General features: G+C 39.7%; 3 long non-coding RNA genes across 4 annotated transcripts; 2 read left to right on the top strand and 1 right to left on the bottom strand.

Annotated features, from left to right (window-relative positions):
- Nucleotides 1–3,098: 3,098 nt before the first annotated feature.
- LOC121602657 lies at nucleotides 3,099–7,557 on the top strand. Of its 2 annotated transcripts, XR_006006463.1 has the most exons (3): nucleotides 3,100–6,240; nucleotides 6,315–7,353; nucleotides 7,429–7,557. It is a non-coding gene; the product is annotated as an uncharacterized LOC121602657 (long non-coding RNA). The 2 variants fall into 2 exon arrangements; XR_006006462.1 differs by having other exon boundaries at nucleotides 3,099–7,353.
- Nucleotides 7,558–9,072: 1,515 nt separating this feature from the next.
- LOC121602655 lies at nucleotides 9,073–9,895 on the top strand. Its single transcript, XR_006006460.1, has 3 exons — nucleotides 9,073–9,236; nucleotides 9,297–9,356; nucleotides 9,420–9,895. It is a non-coding gene; the product is annotated as an uncharacterized LOC121602655 (long non-coding RNA).
- A 5,641-nt stretch (nucleotides 9,896–15,536) lies between these two features.
- Nucleotides 15,537–18,407, bottom strand: LOC121602656. Its single transcript, XR_006006461.1, has 3 exons — nucleotides 15,863–18,407; nucleotides 15,644–15,778; nucleotides 15,537–15,578 (listed from the first exon to the last, which is right to left on the bottom strand). It is a non-coding gene; the product is annotated as an uncharacterized LOC121602656 (long non-coding RNA).
- Between the last annotated feature and the right edge of the window lie 3,767 nt (nucleotides 18,408–22,174).

The following is a 22,174-nucleotide window of genomic DNA, read 5'->3' as shown; positions in this document are numbered from 1 at the left end:
GACATTTTGGTACCATACAATCATAAAACACACGATCCGGATCAAAGTGCTGTTGCCGAATAAGTGCATTAGTGTGATGCTAAAGTTCTTCTACATAGCCAAACACTTTTTCTCCACAGAAGAAGCAAATTAGACCAGGTACCGGAAGCTAAAATGAAAATTATTCATGATTCAAAGATACTTACGGAAAACTTCGTATATTCTTACATCTTCTTCCTGCAGAATGTTCAGAATTACATCCATTTTCGCTTTTATCGCACTTAAAATCACAAAACCACTCCAAAATTGTTTCACTAGCACGCTGTAAACATAATGGCGAATGACAGACAGAAAACCGAGTCACGGCTAGCAAGATAGTTGAAACGTATCAAACCGATATCTCGGTTATTTTTACAGATGAGCTGTCACCGAGCTCATGTTGTGTTTACGTATGCGCTCGGCATGCAGTGTTGCCGAGATTCGGTTAAAATATATATTTAACTGATATGTTAGTATTTTATGGTACTGATTTTCGGCTACTAGGATTTTGTAATGACATATTATTATTATTATTATTATTTATTTAATCTTCAAAGGCCGTATGGCCTAATTAAGATGTAACAAGTCAATAAAAAAAAATACATAGCAAAAACAAGATTTGCATCGCAATTCACTGCGGCCACAGCAAAAGCCGGAGACGTTCCTTGAAGCACTGAGTTGAGATGTCGAAGTCGAAGCAATCCGAGACAGTGTTGAAGACAGCCGACATGCGGAACATAGGGTCAGACCGACCAGCACTGGAACGGGGTTGAGCGAGCCGTAGAGTTTCTCTAGACCTAAGTGTTCGGGATGGTGCATAGATATCGACTCGATGCAACAAAGGCGATGAGTCGATAGAGCCATTTAGCAATCCAGCGATGAAAGAGCATTGTGCATTGCGTCTTCTAACCGAAAGAGGTTCAAGGCCTAGAAGACGGCACCGCGCAGCATATGGAGGAAGATTATTGCGATCCTGCCAGGGAAGTAGGCGTAGGGCATATCTCGTGAGCTTACGTTGAATCGCCTCAAGTCGAGCAATTGAAGAAGCAGTAGTTGGGCTCCAGACTACGCACGAATATTCCAGAACCGAACGAATAATACAGTTGTAGACAGCTTTGATGCAGATGGGGTTGCGGAATTCACTAGTTGTCCGGATAACCACGCCAAGTAATCGATTTCCTCTGGCTACAACGTCATCGATATGCTGTTTAAAGTTCAAACTAGAGTCAAGCAGAACGCCCAGGTCTTTGGCATGATTTTGTCGATTAACTGCAGTGCCGTTAATGAAGTAGGTCCCAGTGACTGGGCTCCTGCATCGACTAAAAGACACACAGTAGCATTTCTCGATGCAGATAGTCAGTCCGTTACGCTTGCACCACGAACAGAAAATTTCGATGCAGTCTTGCAGGAATGTACAATCACCTGTTTTGTAAATAGGCGCAAACATTTTTGCGTCGTCGGCAAACAGACTGATACTGTCGGGAGGTAAAGCGAGGGTAACATCGTTGATGAACAATATGAAGAGAAGCGGGCCAATATTGCTTCCTTGTGGCACACCCGAGCTGCTGACTATTTCTTTGGACATGTGCTTATCAATTTTCACGATGTATGTGCGATTAATTAGGTAAGACTTAAGCCACTGTACGAGCGAGCTGGGAACTCCTTGCTTATCGAGTTTAGCGAGAAGAATTGCGTGCGGAAGAGAGTCGAATGCTGCTTTCAGATCTGTATAAATTGCATCGACTTGAGCTCCGGCAATTTGACTAGTGCAATAGGTTACAAATTCAACCAGGTTCGTGGTAGTCGACTTTTTTTTGGCACGAATCCATGTTGATACGGGCTTAGGTAGCTGCGGCATGTATGTAGCAGATTTTTGTATATCACTAGTTCGAACACCTTGGCAATGGCACACAAAGATGTAATACCCCGGTAGTTGATGGCATCTGTCCTGTCGCCCTTTTTGTAAATAGGAACCATCCAAGATTTTCTCCATGTTTTGGGAAAGTAGCCATTGGCTAGCGATGCATTGAACATTTTTGCAAGGATAGGTGCTACTGTCGTTTGGCAGCGTTTCAGCACGGCAGAAGGTCGGGTCCAGGAGCGAAGGAAGGCTTTAGTTGCATTAGGGCTGATAAAACGATCTCACTGTCGATGAAAGGAGTGCTCATGTTAATTGCGCCAGCCGGAGTGTTGATGAGAGCAGCATCAATGGTATCGGTATCATTCATGGCCGGTGAAAAGCAATCTGCGAAGCGATCCGCGAAGAGATTGCACATTTCATTAGTGTTGGCACTTGTTGCTCCTTTGTACGTAATGGATTTCGGTGTATGCGTGGATTTTGTTTTGGTTGTAGAAGCGCCAAAACGAGTCAGGCCACCTGCAGAGGTTACGTTGAATTTTACTCAAATATCTGCGATATCGAAACCTGTTATAGCTGCAGTATGAAGAGTGCATGTCAAAGTAGATCGAGCGAGATCTTTGGCAGCGGCGCGTTTGGTAGTGACGATAAGCAGCTCTTTTCCAATAAGCAGGGTTTTCAATTGACGATAAGCAGCAGGGTTTTCCAATTGAGTTTAGACTAGCGGCATACTTTTTTTGAATAGTCGCAATAGATTCTTGACTAGCATTCTTTTTTTTCATTACGAGCAATGGTTTATTGACTAGGAGCAATTGATTTCAGCTGGTCCTGCATGACAGCCTAAGAGCGACGGGTTTATAACATCCGGTGTGACAGATCGACTTGAATAATAATCTGTGGATAATATTTAATTTCATCCGCTCATTTGTTTAAATAATTTGTTTTACTGTTATATATCATCCACAAAGAAAGATATATTTATCTGATAGGTTTTCGATGCTATTGTTTTGATTTTATGAATGCACAATACAACACAAAAGTATATAACAGCTGAATTGAAATATGCAGTAGTGGACCCATAGACATAACCTAACCAAAAGCTAGCTTTTTCAGAGTGACCATATGTAGTTCTATCGATTTTCGATCGAATATCGGTTCACAATTGAGCATACTAAAACTCAATATTTCTGACCGAAAATCAAATATTTTCTAAGTATTCACCGTTCAACAATAAAATTGGAATTTAATAAATTTTGTGAGTGAATAAAAAGTTGTTTTTACCGAAAATTACCGAATTTGCTTTAGATTTCCTACCGATAACCTCTAAAAACAATCTGGTCACTTCGCGCCTGCAATCGAATCGATTTTGATCGTAATCAAAAATGGAGGATGCTAGTCAAGAATCTATTGCGCTTATTCAAAAAAAAGTATGATGCTAGTCTAAACTCAATTGGAAAACCCTGTATTTCGGCAGATAATTAACCGAGGTCGTGAAATATTTTTTAGTGTGTAGTATTTGTAGTGGGCTAGTTGTGCACTTTGCATTGTAGTTTAATTTCAACCTGGTTAATATTTTCACTATTGTGGGAATATTACATCCGATGTGTAATGCAGTTGTGTTGTACCACCGAGGGACTCTAAAATAGCTTTCAAGAATTTATTTTGAGCTCTTTGCAATTTTAATTTGTGTGAGTGGGCACAATTTTACCTAATGGGTACAACAGCATTTCGTCTTTGAAATTTAATTTCGATTTCCTATTAAGAAAACTGTACAGAATTCTAAAAAGTTTTTTCACATTTAACAGTAACATTTTCTGTATGATATCTGTATGTCAGTCGTTTATCTACCGTTAGTCCTAGGTATTTAGTATGATCTTTCCGATAAATTTCACAGTCGTTAATTAATGGTCTAGTAATTGGAAGCTTCCGAGAACAGGTATACCTTGTGAAGAAGATACCCAAGTAGCCAAAATTGCCTAAGCAGCTAATTTTGGCATGCTAAAGATCGCTGCTTGAATTCGCCTTTTGCAGTAGATAAACAGCGTTAAAGTTCCAGGTGGATCTTTTAAATAGCGCCTAAGCAGCTTCCTTATGCCACGGTGCCAGGGATTATTTTTCTTTGCGTTTTATTTTCAAGCAAGGCGTCATCAATGAAATATGTTAGCGCCTAGATGTATGCTGAAAGGTAATAGCATACAAGTAGCCATAATTTAGTCCATAACGATAAGAGTTAGTTAGTGTTAGTGAGAACGCGTACGTCTATTGAAATGATGAAATAAATGTTAGAGTCTAAGTTGAACCACCGTACAGAACACATCGGTTTTTTTGATTGAGCTATTGAACATTTGGTCCTTCGAACAAAAAGGGATAAACGAGTTGTCAAAATCGCAATAGAATTCGGGACATTTAGATTCTCATCACAAGATCGCTGCGATTGTATCGTTTTTGCTTGTGCTGAATCCACGAGATTGTTTGTGAGTGGAAGAGTGTAGGCGTACGATTTGCCGGCGCATGCCTTTATGTGCGTGTTTTTTTACGTGAGTGCACATGAAGTGGCATAGAGTTTTGTGACTTTTATTACACTTTTCCGGGAGTCGGCGGTTTAGAGTGCAGAAGTAAGCGAACGATAACAGTGCGTAAGCGTAATTTTGTGCGTGTACCGTTTTTTTTTTAGCTTTAGCAATCGTGCTAGCGATTTGTGCGTGTGCGTTAGTTCGGCCATAGCGTGGGTCCGAGTTACAGAGGTGCGCGTAACTATAGGTGACGTAAAATTGTTTTTTTGTTGATTGCTAGAAAACTACACACATTTGTGTTGGACCTGCTCCTGAGTTGGGATGAGAAGTGTATTTCGGCCAATTCGCGGGCCCCAATGCTAGGAGTGGTAAAATCGTGTGAAAATTAGAACAAGTTTAGCGTCGGAAAGATCGTTGCTAGGACAATCAGTTTGCGGTTAGTGTGTTTCGGCCATCGTGACCGAGTTGGTGTCAGTGTTCGCCATCGCAATTTGAGGAGTGTTGTTGAACTTTAAAATGCCGAAAGCATCGAAAGAAGCAGAAAAAATGGTGCCGTGGATAAGAATTTACCAAGATCGATTGGCAGGCCTAGGGCAATTTGAAGAATTTATGGATAATTACGTGGATGCACAACGTTGTGAATTAAGTAGTCAGCTTTTGTCCTTGGAAGAGGCAAAAAAGACTTATGAAAGCGTGCGGGAAAAGTTGTTATTGGAGTATGATGAGTGTGATGAGGTACAGTTAAGAAGTGAGAGGAAGGAGTTTCAAAGAAAGTATCACAAAGTGAAGGGTTTTCTGTTAGAAAAACAAGGACGAGATGAAAGTGTACGACCGATCGCGAACAGTACTATGACGAACACATTGTTTTCGAGTTCACAAGTGCGTTTACCGAAAATAGAGCTTCCTACGTTTAGTGGTGATAGTACGCAATGGATGAGTTTTAAGGATCGTTTCGAATCGATGGTGCACGAGGTAGTGGAGTTGTCTGAAGTTATGAAGCTGCAATATTTACTGGCGTCGTTGAGAGGAGATGTAGCTCGACAACTTGAACATGTTCAACTTATGGGGGAGAACTATTCGAGTACATGGAAGGCGCTTTTTAAGCGTTTCGATGATGAAAAGAAGCTGAAGCGCGAGTATTTTAAGGCGCTCATGGATCTTCAACCAATGGCAGCAGCAACACCCGAAGAGTTGACTCGAATCGTTAATGAATCTCGACGGTTGGTGCGGGGAATGGAACGACTAAAAGAGCCAGTATCAAAATGGGCTACACCTTGAACAAGTCTGGTAAGATGCAAAATTCATCACGATACGTTAATGGCATACGAAATCTTTGCAGCTGACACGGAAGACAATTTTGATGACCTGATGGAATTCTGTGAAAAGAGGATAAAGATTTTGAACAACACCGTTACCGATGGGACAAACAGAATATCTACAAAAGCAGCTAATGATCCCATTTCAAGTCGTGCAGAGAACAACGGGCAGAGAAAGAACCCCGGTACCAAAATCCATGCGACTTTTCGCTAACGGATTGATTAAATGGCGCCCGATTAGACGATCCGATAGAAGCACTTTTCAGGCTTAACGGATAGTTTGAATGACGCGACATAGTCGTGTTGCAGCAACGTGTGATATGTATCATGCGATGTCTTTTATTGTACATGCGTCTGGATTTTTTAATTCATGCAGTGGTTGCGATGAGAACGAAAATTCTCTCACTCACACAACCACAACCCGTACACGGAACGTACGCGAGCTGTCAGTTTGTAATGCAAACAAAGTGTTGAAGTGGATCTAGTAGTTGATGGGTTTCTAAATCATTCAAATAACAGAAATATATTAGATACGGTAAGTGTAACAATGTCCGCTTTGTTTTGTTTGTTCTCAACAATTTGGCTGATATGTTTTTGCGTTGGATATAGATTCCGAAAATGAACCAAAACAACGTGGCGCAGCCCGGTAGAGGTAAGAAGATTCCTGCATCTGGAAAAAGATCCCGCAATATTTTGGAGAAGGAAAATGAAGAACCTGGAACTAAAAAAAAAGGTAAGATTGCATTGCATTGTTTACATGTGCGATTGTTTAATGCCCCCAGGACAATCGCATGGCAATCGGATTGAAGGCGCAACATTTTCCATACAATCCGCAGTGTTGCGTTTTCTTCGCGCCAACTTTGCCTGTATTTTCAATGAGCCAAGCGATTTTACCCCCTCCTACACGCGTTGTATCCTACAGCACGCTTGTCGCGGCAACGTTCACCACATACACACACATCTCCACACTCAGCGTACGACATCTTCCCTGTTGCTGTTCTGGACTCAGACAAAATTTGTGTTTCTACACTTATTGTTCAAAAAAGTAGAAGCTCTTAGGATCTGAATTTACAAACAAATATCAAAATGTTATGTTCTGCTAATGATATTGCACTGAATTTAATTGCACTAAATTAAGTTTTTACATATCTTTCGTAAAAGTTCGTCAGAGTATGAAAATGTCGATACAATTTGTCATGAATAACTTAAATTTTAAGATTTTCGCGCATAAAATTATGACGCGCGCTGTGTGTGCAGCGGCGTAATTCATTACTCGTATAGCCGTCTCGCTTCTTCTTGTGTGTCCTTTACCGTTGCTCACCGCTTCAAGAACATTGCTGCTCACACACACGTCAGTCTGCGGCAAACAATTGGAGGGGGAGGATGTGTCGGTTTGCTCCAGAAATCGTGTGTGATTTTGGTGTTCCGGATTTGGTTCCATCGCTGTTTGTTTTGGTGGTATTGTAAAGGTAAGAATCATCAACCGATGTAAAAGTGTGAGAGTAAGATGATGCTGATGGTGACTGATGCTTTTCTTTGTTTCTTTTCCTGCTTTCATCCACTGATGGCGTCGAGCATCGCCGAGGATGTGATCGAATGCGGAAAATTCTAAACGAGGAGCTTCATTCCGGATTTTGTTTGCAATAAGGTAAGTTATGATAACACACAAAACATACGAAAAAAGAGTGAGTAATATTATTCTTAACTTTCATTTCTTGAACAGCGCTGAAATCATCCTCCACCTTACAACGAACGGTCAACGGATGAGGAAGGAGAGGAGGGACGGCAAAGGTACACGCACAAACGTGCACACATCAGCCTTCTCTGTGAACGAGAACACGGGAGGGGGAGGCCGGCAACGTATGGAACCTCTTCATTTACGCTCTCTCGTGCGTTCGTGCGTGCGTGCGCGCGCGCGTCTGTGTGTGTATGTATGTGTGTGCATGCCTGCGTGCGTGGCTGTGTGTGTTTTTGCCGCTTCGCATAACGAGATCCTACGGGATCACCTTGCGAAAAACACTAGGAGAGGAGGGGGGTAGGTATATGTGTCTGTGTGTGTATGTGTGCGCGCGTGGTTGTGTGTGTTTTTTGCTGTTTCGCGATCTCCTACGGAATCACCTTGCGAAAACACGAGCGGGGGAGGAGTGGGGTGTGTGTTTGTGTGCTTGCCTGCGTGCGTGCGTGACTTTGTGTGTGTGTTTTTGCATTCGCGTTCTCCTACGGGATCACATTGCGAAAAACACCATGGGGAGGAGGAGGTGTGTGTGTGTTTTCTTTTCTTTGTCGTTTCGCACTCTCCCGCGGGTGCATAAAAAGAAAGTGGAAAATAAAAAAAAAATTAACAACGGATTCGTAAGTGTGTTTGAACTCATTGCTATCCGAAAAAAGTGAGGGGGGGCTCTTGAAATGTAATACACATGTATGCAACATGTATCGTGTCGCCGCGACGGTGTATCTCGCTCAATCCGTTAAGCCTGAAAAGTGCTTCTATCGGATCGTCTAATCGGGCGCCATTTAATCAATCCGTTAGCGAAAAGTCGCATGGATTTTGGTACCGGGGTGTATGCAATTATTTTCAGCGTGCAATATAGTCCAACCGAAGTCAAGCCGACCAATTGCAGATTTTAAAACCGTCATCAAACCGTCAAAGACAAAAACGGAAACCATTGGTAAGACAATATTTGTAGGAGTGATTTCATTAATTAACGTGTAGCATTTTCAGTGAAAGAAGAAGTTGTTTCCGATAACAGCACAACGAAGGATATGATCCAAGCAGCAAGCACCTCGTCATCGTCATATCCGAAAACGGAAAACAAAAAAAGGCACCCACTAATGAAAATGGTAAGGAACAAGGAAATAAATCTGAGGAAATTGTTGGCGGAGGACCGAAATGCAACGAATAGTTGTTATCGGCACCGTATATAGAACAAACTATGACGAACATGATTGTAACCCGACAACAATGATTAGGGTCGACACCAACTCGATACATCCACGGGTCAGATTTGATTCCAACTCAAAATAAGCGCACCAGCTGCACTTCACGGGTTGGAATCGATTCCGTTTGGATCACATCCACAGATTGTGAAATGAAACGTATGACTCACCACTAGCATATAATCATTGCAAACATGTTCGTCACGCACCATCAAAATTTTAACACAGTAATATCAAACAAATTTCCAGTTTTATTAGCTCCCCCAACCGCCGACGTGCAAGCAATAATGTCGTACTTAACGAAGTGTCCCTGGCGATCATCAATGATTCCTAAACAAGAACAAGAAACTCCAGTTTGTTCAACACACAAACAAAATCAACTAGAACCACAACAAGAAAATGAGCAACAACAACAACAGAAAGAGAAACAACAACAACAACAGAAAGAGAAACGACAACAACAACAGAAAGAGGCACAACAACAACAAGATCTCCAAAAAAATAGCCATGAACAATTTCAAACAGTATTGGTAGAAACACAATTTGAAGAACAATACCAACAAGATCCAACAACAAATGTTTCCACATCAAATGGTATGAAGTGCCTTGACAATCTTGAAAATATCCCATTTTTAAATATTAATCTATTTGCAGTCTCCATGACAGGGTCACATCTTCAGTATTTGCCACGTTCCAGATGCAATTCATTAGATGGTGAGTGAGATGATAATAAAATTAAATGTACTTGAATAAGTTTATTAATTTGCTTTGTTACAGATTATCTTAACAACCATTCATTCGATGAAACCCTATCCATACCGATATCGACACCCGCACCAAATGACAATAGTAAGGCAATACCTACAACAACCTCAACTACGACTGCAACTACATCAGCCAATCAGAAAAGCAAAAAAACAAATTCAACATTAGAGCGCAAATTGGAAATTTGAAATACCAAATTAGATTACATAATAGATGTATTACACGAAAAATCAGGACATAGTGAGCCAGTAAATGAATTTGTTTTCGAAGCAATACAGGACCAAAAACAATTAGAGGATTTTGAAAGCCAGCTAGGAGAATCAAACGATACTTTTAAACAAAAAAATTTAACGGAGCTGCGAAGTTCATTAAAGTTAGGGAACTCTAAATACCAAATACACCAGTCATTGGACTTACTATTTTCCCGGCAATTTTTAGCTAAAATGACTTGGTCCGGACGCAGTAAAACAGAGCAAAAGATTCCTTTCTCGTCCTACACTAACATAAAAAATTATTCTTGGAAATTGCGGAGACAAAATTTGTGAAACCGGCGGAAAGATTTGTTTTTGATTATATAGGACAGAAATTACGACATGCCAGCTCTAGACTTAATCTGTCCGGAGCTCGTGCTTCTACTTCTCATAATTTTAAGCCTAAACACTAAATAAGGTAATGCTAGAGAAAATAGAATTAATAACAAAGTATGTTCCTTTATATATTACATTATATTATGTTAATTATGTTCGATAAGCTTACACATGATCTTATACTTGTGATAACATATGTTAAGTATATAATGAAACAAAGTTTGAATTTATGAAATGAATTAAAATTAAAAGAATTTAAAATTCTAAGCAATGTGAACTATTATTAAATAAATGAACTGTCTGGATCGCTCTTTATGAATATGTTTATTTATTTATGTTTCTAAAGTATGAAGCAATGGAATGTACACATACTCTTCTGACATTGTTTTTATAGCTACTAACTTACACTTTATACTTTGAGGGAAAAACTCATCCGAAAATGATGATAACTCATTCATATTACCCTTCGATATGTTCAAAAGGAATGAACTTATAGGCTTGTAAAAATATTCCTCGCTGGTCAGAAGCTTTTTTCCTTTTATAACCTCTGTTGATGCGCGTTCAACTGCTGATTCAAATCTAACTACATGATTATCCTTCGTTAAAAACCATCCGTTTCTATCTCCTTGCTGTAACATTAATCCTTGACGTATATGTGCTGTCCTCTTATCGCAGTGGTGTTTAACGCATGGATATTTAATATTCTCCTCTGTATTTTTGTGTCGGTTGTCAAGTTGATCTAATTCTGCCAAACGGTTTATCACTTGTTGTAAACAGTTCACTCCACTCCTTAACAGCAGCTTCAAAAGACGTAGTTCATTTTCAAACGGATATGTTGATATTAATGGAAGTGGGCCGTAGTTTTTGACATCTTCTAGAACGTGCTGAAGATTGTGTACGTTGCTGGTTAAACCGTTTGGTCCGTAATTTGTTTCGTAGTCCATTACAAAACGATTTAACATTTTTCCTGCTTTTGGCCAATGCTCTTCGTACGCTTTTGATGATAGTAGAGTAATTGAACAAAATAGCAACATAAAATGGGAATATTGCTCGTCTGATATATAATCACGCAAAATAACTATGCTCCCGTAGTGAAGGAATGATCTGAACTCGGTCGCTTTCCAAATACCAAATCCAAATACCTTAAATGTCGTAGCCTTCTATGAATTTCGGATGGAAGCTGAATGTCGGCTAATTTTGATGAAATTGTCTCACATTGTTGATCAGACCATCTAGGTAAAAAGCCACGCTCTCCATCCCTCCATCTCTTAATTAGTTTCTTGAATACTCCATGGTGAATTAGATGCAATTCATCAGCCACAATAAATTGTTTTATCATATCTAAACATTCTAGCTCCAATAGAGGAGTTAGTTCTCTTTGATGCTCTGGCATATAAACGCCATCTCGAAATGCTTTGTTAGTTCGTTGCTCGGCAGAAACTCCTCTAAAAATAGTTCTATTGTTTTCCTTTGTTCCTTGACATGTGCATTTAATGCATCCTTGCAATCCGTTAAAATTCACAACTCCTGTTAATAAACGGAAAAGAAAGATATAGCTTGTTAGCTTTACTTTTAGCTGGTAGAGAAGTAATAGTGTAAATGAATATTTACCTTTTAGCAGAGCTCTAGCAGGAGTATCAGCGATGAAGTAAAGCAGGTTGATTTTGATGAAACGGTTGTGTATAACAATACCACTGGTAGTCAATTCTTTCAACTCATCTACAAGTTGCCGTAAATATTCCTCTATGTTTTGTGGATGCTTCAATCCACAATAAATACCCACTTTCATCGGCGCTTCGTTTGGGAGTTCGTCGATGCTCGCCAAGATTGGCCAAAACTCCAGATTGGTGCTCCTATGAAGTGGTAATCCATCAATAAACACTTTCAGGCTTAGTGTTGAAATATTGTCATCAAGGTTGGCGGTGCTGTTAAAGAAAAAAAGACAAAAATAAATTAATATTTGAAATTGCGATTCCATCTGTATTGAACTTACCGAAACTTTTTCATGAGGCATGTCTTTATTCCTTGGTACCACAGCTGCCCTCCAGTGATGTTTGTAATTCCTGCAGGTTTCTTTGGAGTTTTTAGTAATGTACGAGGATCTTTAGGAAGAGAAGCATCACAGTTTGTACGTAAAATTCTCAGCAGAAACCGAAGCGATTTATGGTCTATATTGGAAACCAATGACCAGATTTTTAAGCATTCTTTAAGATCCAGATTTTCTATTTCGATTTCATCTGTTTCGTCATCCTCTTGCTCTTCGTTGATGTTAATGGTTTCATTTTCATCAGCCTCGTTGATGTCCAAATTTTCAATATCCTCATCCTCGTTAATGTCGATGTTTTCATTGTCTCCTTCAGAATCACAATCGCTTATGATTTTTAAATTGCTACTTGCGTCTATGTTTGCTTGATTTGGTAATATATCAGCTGCAGTAAAAGGTAATGCAGAGGATGTTGAAGGCTGATTCCTCAGATCTATTTGCGTTTCACTATGCGTTGCACTAGACTGGGTATCCAATCTTGATACTTTTGCCTTAGCATCAGCATCTTTATAAAGTTTTCCGGTTATTTTAAGTTGTTGCGAATATGGAATATTTTCCATCACTAATCGAGCTTACACTTTTCAAGAAATACACGAGACACAATGGCAGAGCTCCGAATTAGAACAGAGATGTCACACAAACAACAACGTATTTGCGAATGAGGGGCATGCTGTATTTGGAGCAAAATTTATACAACCCGAAGTATGAAAAGGTATGTAAATTTACCTTTGCACAACATACGAATCATTTAATTGCCTGGGGTTTTTATGCACAGGTGCGTGTTCTAGCTGTTGTAAAAGTTACCTGCGTTTTTTATGGTTTCGTATGCCTGTAAAATTTTCTTAGTTTTCCAGGTATGAATAAGCCTTTTTTGTAAGTTAAGAGTAAGTTTTATTTGTTTAGCAGGTATGTTTATGAGTTATGTTTATGTGTATTATTTATATTTAAGAAATGGTAGACTTTGTACAAATCTACCAGGTTAACAGGATAAGTTTTTAGTTTTGACAGGTTTCGACAGGGTAACAAAATACGCGAATGTGTGCAAAAATGCGATGCATAACATCAACGTATTTAACATGAAATCTAATTACATTTTAAGAGCTTTACATTTTCCGGGTGTTCGACAGGACCCGTGGTGTATTGAACCATTATAATGTATTTATGAAATTGCTGTTATTTGGCGTAACGACCTAAGGGCAGGGCTGTACCGGGCTTCTAGGCTTATTAGTACCATGCAGACGGATATTCAATCCTTGACACAAGGGACCGGTCCATAGAAGGCTTGAACTCACGACGAGTTTTTTTTTAAGTTTTGCCACCTGAGGACTGTACCACGTTTTGCTTATATATAAAAAAAGCATTTGTAACTTGACATACTGGGGGTACAGTAGTATTACAGTAGTTTATAAAGCAAAATAAGAACATTTTCATCATACAATATTGAAATTGTTAGTTTATGAGCAGTTTTAGTTAAACTGCTGCTCTGGCCAGCCCAATACTGGTACAATTACCCTACCTTTATAGTAAATCAAACAATGTTCAGATATGTACACAGGTGCTAGACAAAGTGCTTGGTGCGCTCCACACGCGGTGTCGTGTACCAACTGGAACCATACCGGAAGCGGGTTCCTACGACAATCGGCGCAGATCACGAACGTAAGCTCCATGTGCGGTGCCGTATTGATCGAGTGGACCGTCCGGTATGCAGATGACACCATGCAGGCGGGATGAACATGATCACGGCATGTGGTTGGTAACGTGACCGGTAGGCGAAGAACACCAAGCAGCGTCGAAACATAAAACCTAGCAAATTAGTCTGTGTTTCCCTGCCGAAAAATAAACATATCTTTTAAAAACTCACGAGGGAGTTTCTCAAACATATTTGTACATTTTGTAAAAATAAAGAAAGTCCTTCCTCATAAAGAAAGTTCTTTCTCATAAAGAAAGGGAAGTATCTTTTAATGTTCAACAGCCTGAATAATAATTTTAAAAATAAGTATGAACTGAACAGGGCATTCATTCGAACTCTTTTTCACATACATAGTTTAAACAACACTGTTAACGAATATTCAACTACATAATTCGTATACATAGTTACAATTTAATTTCATGTACTTTTTCACACTAATGCCCTGTGCTCCTATCCCCGAGGTCCGACCACGGGATGACAAAGTTTGAGATGCAAGGGCTCGATGAAAATCAGGTGCGTGCGCAACAGCCCCAGTCGTATCGATCACGGCATAATTCACATGACAGTCGACAGCGCGACCGATGCGTTAGCAGCAGGTGGAAAACGACCCTTTGTAACTTGGATTCGTTCCATATTGGAATTCGCAGCATTGATATCCGAGAGAGGGAGAGAGATACAGCTGAGAACGATATTTGAGGTGCTTGCCGATGCGTGTAGTGAAATACTTCAACGCACATGCTATAACGTGCGCACCAGAAATCCCTGTGCGCCATTACCTGGGTAAAAGGAGGCAGCGGAACATCATTTTAATGAAAACCGCGTGATCGAGAAGGTCATTAAAGTTAGCATGTGCTAACAGTTTCATGTTTCCAATTCATCAAAATAGGTGAGGGCAAAGGTGGAGAAAGCTCTCGACGGCGAGCAATTATATGATGCCTGTAACGGTTGGCACTGAGCTGCCTGCTGAGATGGCAACGTAAAAAGCCCCAGAACATTGAAAATAATTCAACATGCTACGACGATAGTATCGAAACAGGAATACCTGGTAAACTCGTCTTTCGAGCGGTCATTTGCACCGTATTAAAAACCGACAACAAATGATATTGCTCCCCAAGCCTAGATAACCTTTCGAAAATATTAGCTTTGGTGCTGTGAATGCACTCGGAAAAATACTTCAGCGACGTATATTCATTCACCTGTACCAAGAGGAATAGGATTCACAACAATGTCAATGTCCAATGACCGGTACGCCCTACGCGGCGTGTGGTTTTCCTATCACTTAATCTTGTGTATTGTCAACACGGGCATAACGGCCATATCGTTCGACAGCATTAACGCTCGGGATAAACACTGCCTGATGGCTGTGGCGTTACACATCCGCCATCCGCATGGACACTGTCAGCTGAAATGCCATCGTGCCAAGTAAGGGTTATGGTTTGGTTCTGTTGTTCAAGTTTAAAGCTATCTCCGGAAGTAGTCTCTATCACCGTCAGTAGAGTGATCGTGTCGTTCACATGAATCGTTCTCACCTGCTGGCAGCAGCCACCGATTCGGCGTTATGCTACGCACCACCTGTGCGGTACGGGGACTGCCAGGAGTGCTTCTGGAGTGCTGCAGATTGCTCAGACTGGTACAGCGTAAGTCAGCAATTGGCGTGGGAAATTGGTATGAACGCATTGCAGTTTGTGGAACTCATACCAATCTACCCAGCAAGCAAGGACACCCGTATCCACATCCATCGTGGAGCGAAGCAGCAACGAAGAGCAGCGACATACAGATATCAGATGCCGCCAACTATGAAAAAGCAGTCAACTCAAGTGAGCACAACACATAATTCCGGACGTGGGATCCTAGCAGCCATGGAAACACGGACAAGTTACATTCCATATTCAGTCACGAATATTTCCGCGTGTACCTTTTTGGTATTTTGGATCACTGCCGGACTCTCGGACTGAACGCAGTTCCCTGGCGTAGACTCGCAAATCCCTGGTGGGGCAAGTTGGGTGGGATTGGGCATGGACAATAGAATATCTTGAAGTCACTTGTTTACCTAAAAAAACATGAACACACCCAGTAACTTTATCGTTTTACATTATAAACACATTAACCATTCAAAATTAAGCCAGTTACTTACCGAATTCAAATTTACAGCAAGCGTATTGCTTAAACAGCAAGTATAACACAATAACGTAAATACAGTTTATTTCTGTAGAGTTCTGGTTCGGTGTAATATTTATTCGCCCGTCTTCGGCGGTGGTTCAATAACAACTGTCAACCTATTCTCCCTACTTGTACATGCTGTCCCTCTCTGTCACTGCTATTGCATTCTACAATCCCTTTCCTCCTCCAAGAAAAACAGTGAAAAAAAAGCCTCTCTTATATTCTGTTATACAGATTTTCTATGGTTTTCAACTTAAAGCAAACAATTCACGGTTTACAATATCGATTGTATATACATCTACGTCTAATCCTTAAATCCTAACAAAAACCAAATTTGCATGGTCTAACTTTTTAATTGTCATAATACTTCATGATTCTGACTACTCTGTCGTGGTTTCCTGCAAATGATTTTTTTTTGTACATCTACATCTCGATCTTCTATTCTTCCACTTCCTTCATAGCATTAGTAACTTGATGGTTGTATCATATATGTGCTCCATCTCTCCGTGTTCTGAAATCCTATTGCGTGTAGTACATTTCCGTGTCTCGGCTACCTCGAAGGACTTCTCTGCATCATGATTCAGGGTACAGTCCTGTGCATTACGCTAAAGATAAGCTGCAAAAAAAACATTATTTTTCAAAATAATTTCATTTTTCATTTAACATTCCCAAACTCAATACTTATCCGATACATGTAACTGTCACTACAGCTGATTTTTCTTTGATATCTGCGCTCAACCGCTTCAACATCCTTCGTTGGTTCAATTCTACCCGGTGTCACTTGCTTCTGCATTGCTCCTATAAATTCCGTGTCATCTTCCTTCTCGCTTTCTTTGCTTGACTTCATTCTTAACACTTCAAACACATCTACATTTATAACTCTCCTCATCGATGACTCATGTCTGACTTTTTTTTTTTGCAAGGTAGATTCCTATTCCAACGCTTACTTATTTCAACATCTCAAAGCCTATTTGACATAAATTACGTATATTCTACATATTTGCAGTAATGTTTGATTCTTGTCTTATTTACTTCTTCTATTTATCACAATTCCTACAATACGTCGCTTCTTCGAACTATCTTTTGTATCTATACTTCTTGTTAACTTTACTCTTCCCTATTTTCCTAACTCATTCCGATGCATTTTAGCTTTTGTCAGTCTCACCATGATCAATAGACATTACATAATCTTTCATTACATTATTATGGACATTATCTTTCAGATATCATCTTAGCTGGTCTTACGGGCTGGTCTTACGGGCTGGTTTTACAAACTTGAATTCTTTTTTTTATCTCACGTATAATCTACTGACCTGGGACTCGTCCAAAATGTTTGTCAGTTACTCTTTATTCCATGAAGGAATGATTTTTCCTGCACCAACTTTTGCTATCTACACGTACTGGAAGGTGTGGCAAAATATCAAACATGTTATTGTATATGCTCTTAAATTTTCTTCTTTCTTCTTTTTTTTAACCTTATGTTTCATTTTGTCCGTAATGAATTTTCATTTCCCTTTTTTGCGATGTAAGATTGCAACTACCTTAAGTAGTCATTATGATCTCTTTTTTTAATTGTTAAGCATTTAAAAATTAATTTCCCATCCTATTTTAATAATCTTCATGATCAGCTTGTTACTCTGTGTTGTCCGTGTGTATCAATCTGTTAGTGACTTCATTTCGATTACTTTAACCTTCGCTCGCGTAGATAATTTTGCCCATTTGTCCAATCATATGCCTGTCTTCTTCTAATTGCTTTGGCTACTATCCTCGATGGAGCCTAATTTTTACCAGCTGTTTGCGTTGACCTTATTCAACCCTACTTCAAGACCTTAACCGAACTTATCGCTAATTTGCTCTAAACCAGGTACCAAAATCGGTCAGTAGGCTGTCAAATTGGACGTCCTTTCATCCTAGCAGCTATCATAGCAATTAGCCTAGCTCCATCTGGAATGGGTTGAAATTGGGATTGGTCGATCTGGATCTGGAGATCTGGACAATCTATCTGGATTGCTATTATAGCGAGTAAACCCTTCGGACCAATGTTTTTTTTTGAACTTGTATCCTGTTATCAATTTTGGTATTGTATCAGAAGCATAGGAAGAGCAATGATTCCCTCTAATATTTTTGAAATACTCTATCATTACCACAAACCTCCAAAGCAACTGCATTCTTAAAATACTACATGTTGTTGGATAAACACAATAACGATTAATGAAATCAACAAATTGATTATTTTTCAATCTCCAATAGCTAGATCCATAGTTTATAATCAAGTCTTCTAATCTATCTATCATCATGTGCATTTCGGTTGAATCACAATTCTGTCGTGATGTATTAGCATTTGATTTGCAAACAAATCCCGTTTGTTTATATAAATGCATGACTAACGATTTTATGTAATTATTTTTAACAGTAGGAATTATTCCCCGATTTTCGTTCGCATTACATTACTTTCTTTGAAGTTATCAACAAGATTCCTAATTAACAAGACTCTAACAAAATTTGCCTATTGTATTTTTTATGCACCAAAAGTGCCTTATTAATCAAAAGTCAGCACCACATCTAATTTTGTTTTATTCTAGTAAATGTTATCACATAATACAAACTATCTCTACATTCTTTTCGTTTTTTTGTTTACTGTATCCTGTCTCTCAATTGTATTTTTTCTCTAAATCTTCAATTTTATTTTCTCTCTCTCTCTCTCTCTCTCTCTCTCTCTATGTCTCTCTCTCTCTCTCTCTCTATGTCTCTCTCTGTCTCTCTCTATCTATCTCTATCTCTCTCTCTCTTCTCTGTCTCTCTCTATCTATCTCTATCTCTCTCTCTTTCTCCGTCTCTCTTTATCGCTTTTTTATGTGCAACTGTGCACTTCATATAACAGCCGGAATCGCATTCTTTTTATCGCACATAATCACATTCAAGATGTCACGCACATTGAGCTTCTCGCGCTGCCAGCCACTCTTTAGCTTGTTTTTTATATTAATCTATGTTGTCTTTTATGTGACAACTTGGCTTGCCAGATTAATCTCTTTTTCCACCACTATACTTTCCTTTCTACTTTTGTCGTCAGCGTATGCTGCAAAATATCAATTTTCCTATTTTAGTATGGCAATTCTTCTAACTTGATTTCTATGTTATGGAACCATACCGATCTAACATTAGTTTTAATGCGGCACTTCGAAATTCCTCGGTCTTGCCTTTGGTGCTACATACTGGATATTCATACTAGATCGTACTGGACTCACATTCTCATTACAATATGGCACTAAAGATTTCTCTGGACTTGCCGTTTGTGCTACGGAACCATACCGGACTCACATTAACTTTAACACGGCACTTCGAATTTTTCGGACTTGCCTTTTGTGCTACGGAATCATACCGGGCTCACATTCTCATTATATGGCACTACGGATTTCTCTGGACTTGCCCTTATTGTGCTACGGAATCACACCGGACTCACATTAACTTTAATACGGCACTTCGAATCTTTCGGACTTGCCTTTTGTGCTACGGAATCATACCGGGCTCACATTCTCATTATATGGCACTACGGATTTCTCCGGACTTGCCCTTATTGTGCTACGGAATCACACCGGACTCACATTAACTTTATTACGGCACTTCGAATCTTTCGGACTTGCCTTTTGTGCTACGGAATCATACCGGGCTCACATTCTCATTACAATATGGCACTACGGATTTCTCCGGACTTGCCCTTATTGTGCTACGGAATCACACCGGACTCACATTAACTTTATTACGGCACTTCGAATCTTTCGGACTTGCCTGTTTACTATGGAAAAACTGCGCTATGGATTTGTAAACAGACTCGCATTTTATTTGTTTCGGATTGCTGTTCGCTACGGTCTTCGACCGGACTCGCATCTCCTTTTACGACTGTTTGTTTTTTTTATAAAATATTTTTATTTGCACTGCGGTCTTTAACCAGACTTGCATGCTTCTTACTGTTTCAGTTTTCATCAAAACTAGTGCGCTACGGATTTTTAACCGGACTCGCATCTTTTTTTTAAATTGAAATTTTTTCAACATCTTTCTGTTTCTGCAAACACTGTGCGCTTGGGGGTTTCAGCCGGATTCGCATTCTTTTTTATAATCATTATAATTATTTCGATATGCACTACGGTCTTCAACCGGACTTGCATGCTATTTTAAAATTATATTTATTCAAAGTCTCTTTTTATTACAAACACTACTTTGCGCTGCGGAGTTTCAACCGGACACGCATTCTCTTTTTTTAATCAATAGTATTATTTTGGGTATGTACTACGGTCTTCAACCGGACTTGCATTCTTCTCGATTTTTCATGTTCTTTCTTATTTTTTTTTTTTAGTTTGCCAAACTGCGCTGTAGATTTCAAACCAAACTCTCATTCTCTTTTCCCGGTCAGCAAAAATAATCATGCTTTCTCGCTCTTACATATTAAAATGTTTGTTGGGTTCTGTTAGTAAGCGTCAGTTTTGTTGATTGGGTACGCAACATGGCTGTCATTTACTTTCCACGTTTGGGACAATGCTTCGGGATTTTGCCGAACTCACCTTTTCCTTTCTTTCCGTTCCTTTCTTTCGTAAAACGCTACGTGCTACAACTTTTTTTCCCAGACTCACTCTTTCCATCATCTCTTATCTGCACGTTTTACACACCACCAACAAAAAATCGTACCGACTGCGCCAATTGTAGAGTTCTGGTTCGGTGTAATATTTATTCGCCCGTCTTCGGCGGTGGTTCAATAACAACTGTCAACCTATTCTCCCTACTTGTACATGCTGTCCCTCTCTGTCACTGCTATTGCATTCTACAATTTCAATTATTAAATACTCGTTAGATCACAACACTGAGGTACTGGCGGTATTATGTTGCTCATGAAATGATAAATCTATACTATTTGATGATCTAAATTGCAAATCAAAGGTTCCTTAGATAACAAAAATATCAACACTAATACGAATCACAACAAAGTTTTCAACTGGATGACAGCGGTAATGCACACATGTGTAGAAGCGAGACAGATAAAAGAATTCAGCAGGCACATGCACAGCGCGCGTCATAATTTTATGTGCGAAAATCTTAAAATTTAAGTTATTCATGACAAATTGTAACGACGTTTTCATACTCTGCCGAACTTTTACGAAAGATATGTAAAAACTTAATGTAGTTCAATTAAATTTAGTGCAATATCATTAGCAGAACATAACATTTTGATATTTGTTTGTAAATTCAGATCCTAAGAGCTTCTACTTTTTTAACAATAAGTGTAGAAACACAAATTTTGTCTGAGTCCAGAACAGCAACAGGGAAGATGTCGTACGCTGAGTGTGGAGATGTGTGTGTATGTGGTGAACGTTGCCGCGACAAGCGTGCTGTAGGATACAACGCGTGTAGGAGGGGGTAAAATCGCTTGGCTCATTGAAAATACAGGCAAAGTTGGCGCGAAGAAAACGCAACACTGCGGATTGTATGGAAAATGTTGCGCCTTCAATCCGATTGCCATGCGATTGTCCTGGGGGAAGGGAACGAAACCGAACGCAACTTTAGTATGTGCGAGCCAAGCACACATAGCCGTTACAAAATGTTGCATTGTATGCCAGGGTGATCATCCAGTAGCAAGGTGTCCATCATTTGAGCGGCTCTCAGGAATAGAACGCCAGGAAGTAGTCAAAAAGAATGCACTATGCTTCAATTGCTTGACTAAAAATCATCGATCTATTTTCTGCCGTTCATCAACAAGATATGAGAAGTGCAAGGGACGTCATCATATGTTATTATGTAATCGTATTGCCTTTCCAACCCCACCAAGTCGAGAAGAAACTATAAACGCTACAACGCATGTAAAAGCTGCCAAGGAGCAGATGGTCTGGTTGTCGACAGCACGAGTTTTAGTGTGCAATGAACATGGCGAGGAGATGATTGCTAGAGCATTATTAGATCAAGGTTCCCAGTCAAATTTTATCAGTGTGCAATTAGTGCAGCAGTTGAGACTGAGAAAACGACGACTTGCAAGACCATTATCGGGAATCGCAGCGGTAGAAGTACGGGCTGTATCCGTTGTGACAGCAATCGTCAAGTCACGTGTAGCTGAGTTTGCCGCAACGCTTGATTGGTTGGTACTACCAAAGGTGACATCGGATTTTCCTTTTCGCACGAAAAACACGGAAAGGTGGAATATGCCGGTAGGAGTAACTTTAGCAGATCCAGCATTTTTCCGTAGTGATAAGATTGATATGCTGATTGGAGGAGAGCTGTTTGCTGAGCTGTTACAACAAGGGCA

Source organism: Anopheles merus, unplaced genomic scaffold, assembly GCF_017562075.2.
Source record: "Anopheles merus strain MAF unplaced genomic scaffold, AmerM5.1 LNR4000555, whole genome shotgun sequence".
Classification (NCBI taxonomy): Eukaryota; Metazoa; Arthropoda; class Insecta; order Diptera; family Culicidae; genus Anopheles; species Anopheles merus.
This window is presented reverse-complemented; position numbering and strand designations above follow the sequence as displayed.